Raw genomic sequence first — 2,725 nt, 5'->3', positions numbered from 1 at the left:
AAAACAAGTCAACAGCTTGCTAAAGGAGACCAGAAAAACACTGAAGAAAATAACACGTTAAAAAATAGCCTAACTCAAATGGCAAAAGAGTTCCAAAAAGCCAATGAGGAGAAGAATGCCTTAAAAAGCAGAATTGGCCAAATGGAAAAAAGAAGTCCAAAAGTTCACTGAAGAAAATACTTCCTTAAAAATTAGAATGGAGCGAGTACGAGCGAGTGAGTGAACTGCACGGCCAAGATGTGTGACTTCACGGATGATCAGACAACACAGTTCAAGGAGGACTTCCAGCTGTTTGACCGAATAGGGGATAGAAAGATATTATACAGCCAGTGTGGGGACGTGATGCGAGCCCTGGGCCAGAACCCTACCAATGCTGAGGTGCTCAAGGTCTTAGGGAATCCCAAGAGTGATGAGATGAATATGAAGATGCTGGACTTTGAACACTTTCTGCCAACGCTACAGACTGTAGAAAAGAATAAGGACCAGGGCACAATTGAAGACTACATTGAAGGGCTTTGGGTATTTGATAAGGAAGGGAACGACACAGTCATGGGGGCTGAAATACGACATGTCCTCATCACCCTGGGTGAGAAAATGACAGAGGAAGAAGTGGAAGTGTTGGTGGCAGGGCATGAAGACTGCAATGGTTGTATCAACTATGAAGAGCTAGTCTGGATGGTGCTGAACAGCTGAGAACAACTCCTCCTTCCACAAAGAACCCCCTAACTTTTCTCAGTGTGAAAATCATCCTCTTGCCCCTGAAGCAACTAACTACTTTTTCAGGGTTACCGACATCCTTACTTCCAACCCCCACCATGTGTCTTCTTTGGCCGATTTGCTCTCTGCTTTCACCAAATAAACTTGCTATCTGCTCCTAAAAAAAAAAAAAAAATTAGAATGGAGCAAATGGAAGCTAATGACTTTATGAGAAATCAAGACACTGTAAAACAAAATCAAAAGAATGGAAAAAAAAAAGAAAACATTGTGAAATGTCTCACTGGAAAAACAACTGACCTGGAAAATATATCCAGGAGAGAGAATTTAAAAATTAATGGACTACCTGAAAGACATCATCAAAAAAAGAGACTAGACATCATCTTTCAAGAAATTATCAAAGAAAACTGCTCTGATATTCTAGAACCAGAGGGTAAAATAGAAATGGAAAAAATCTGCCAATCACCTCCTGAAAGAGATTCCCAAGGGAAAACCCCTAATAATATTACAGCCAAATTCCAGAATTCCCAGGTAAAGGAGAAAATATTGCAAGCGGCTAGAAAAAAAAAACAATTCAAGTATGGTGGAAACACAATCAGGATAACACAAGCTTTAGTAACTTCTACATTAAGGGGCTGAAGGTCTTGGAATATGATATTCTGGAGGGCAAAGGAGATAGGATTACAGCCAAGAATCACAGACCCAGCAAAACTGAGTATAATCCTTCAGGGGGAAAAATAGACATTCAATGAAATAAAGGACTTTCAGGCATTCTTGATGAAAAGACCAGAACTGAATAGAAAATTCAACTTTCAAATACAATACTCAAGAGAAAAATTAAAAGGTAAAAATAAAAGAGAAATCATAAGGGACTTATTAAAATTCAACTGTTTACTTTCCTACATGGAAAGATGATATTTGTAACTCATGTGTCTTTTGTCAGTATTAGTGTGGTTGGAGAGAGAGAGAGAGAGAGAGAGGAGAGAGAGAGAGAGAGATGAGATGAGACACAGGGTGAGTTGAAGATGAAGGAGTGATATCTGGAGAATAAAATTAAGGGGTGAGAGAGGATTATGCTACGAGAAGGAGAAAGGGAGAGGTAGAATGGAGTAAATTATCTCACATAAAACAGACAAGGAAAAACATTTACAGTAGAGGGGAAGTTGGGGATTGTGAGAGGGAATGTGTGAATCTTATTCTCATTGGATTTGGCTTAAGGAGGGAACAACATACACACTCCATTAGGTATGGAAATCTATTTTGCACTACAGGAAAATAAGGGGGAAGAGGATAAGAGAGCAGGGGGATGAGAGAAGGAAAGGCAGATTGGGGGAGGGAGTAATCAGAAGTAAACATTTTTGAGGAGAGACAGGGTCAAAAGAGAAAATGGAATAAATGGGGGACAGGATAGGATGGAGGGAAATATAGTTAGTTTTTCACAACAAGCCTACATATATATAACCTGTATCGAGTTGCATGCCTTCTCAATGAGGGTAGTTGGGAAGGGAGGAAATGAGAAAATTTGGAGCTCAAAGTTTTAAAAACAAATGTTAAAAATTGTTTTCACATGCAACTGGAAAATAAGATATATAGGCAATGGGGTATAGAAATCTATCCTGCCCTACAGGAAAATAGAAAGGGAAAGGGATAAGAGGAGGGGGGTAATAGAAGGGAGGGCAGATTAGGGAAAGGAATATTCAGAATGCATGCTGCCTTGGAGTTGGGGGAGGGGCAAAATGTGGAGAAAATTTGAAACTCAACATCTTGTAGAAGTGAATATTGAAAACTAAAAATAAATAAATTAATAAAAATATAAAATGCATTAAGGATTAAAATAAAAAAGAAAAAGAAAACACCTGTACTAACCTACCTCCAGTCATATTCTGCAGATCAAATGAGGTAATTAGCTTTGTGAATAGTGAAATACAATATAAATGTTGACCATTATTATTATAGGATGCCCTAGGGTGTATGTATCTGTAAAACCTTTCTCTGAAGAATAGTCAGAATC

General features: G+C 38.5%; 1 pseudogene; it reads left to right on the top strand.

Annotated features, from left to right (window-relative positions):
- Nucleotides 1-210: 210 nt before the first annotated feature.
- Nucleotides 211-892, top strand: LOC110197542 (myosin light polypeptide 6 pseudogene; annotated as a pseudogene).
- Nucleotides 893-2,725: the final 1,833 nt, after the last annotated feature.

The sequence above is a fragment of the Phascolarctos cinereus genome, unplaced genomic scaffold (assembly GCF_003287225.1).
Source record: "Phascolarctos cinereus isolate Bilbo 61053 unplaced genomic scaffold, phaCin_HiC Scaffold_4;HRSCAF=312, whole genome shotgun sequence".
In the NCBI taxonomy this organism is placed as follows: domain Eukaryota; kingdom Metazoa; phylum Chordata; class Mammalia; order Diprotodontia; family Phascolarctidae; genus Phascolarctos; species Phascolarctos cinereus.
The sequence above is the reverse complement of the archived record's forward strand: the minus strand, read 5'-3'. Positions and strand labels throughout refer to the sequence as shown.